At 37.6% G+C, this 274-nt stretch overlaps 1 long non-coding RNA gene across 1 annotated transcript; it reads left to right on the plus strand.

Moving 5' to 3' along the window:
• The first annotated feature begins 17 nt into the window (after positions 1-17).
• On the plus strand, positions 18-265 carry LOC109132097. Its single transcript, XR_002037368.1, has 2 exons — positions 18-112; positions 232-265. It is a non-coding gene; the product is annotated as an uncharacterized LOC109132097 (long non-coding RNA).
• The last annotated feature ends 9 nt before the right edge of the window (positions 266-274 follow it).

Here is a 274-nt window from a genome sequence, read left to right on the forward strand (position 1 = left end):
AAAAAAACTTTTTTGGCAGTTTGTTTTTGCTCCTATTTTTGTTGGAGTTTTCTTATCAGCTGTTGTGACACTCGAAGGAAAACCATCAAATGTCATACCGAAGTTACAGCAGGTTAGATTCAAAGCTAATTAAACTTTTTATTTCCACAGCATGGTGCAGGAACCTAAGTTTGACACGTCGTATCTTTTTATCTGTATTCTAATTGAATCCATGTATTGCTGATTGCGTAGGAGTGGACTGGTGCAGTGCTAGCAAATTGGCAGCTATGGATAC

This window comes from Camelina sativa, unplaced genomic scaffold (genome assembly GCF_000633955.1).
Source record: "Camelina sativa cultivar DH55 unplaced genomic scaffold, Cs unpScaffold21231, whole genome shotgun sequence".
Classification (NCBI taxonomy): Eukaryota; Viridiplantae; Streptophyta; class Magnoliopsida; order Brassicales; family Brassicaceae; genus Camelina; species Camelina sativa.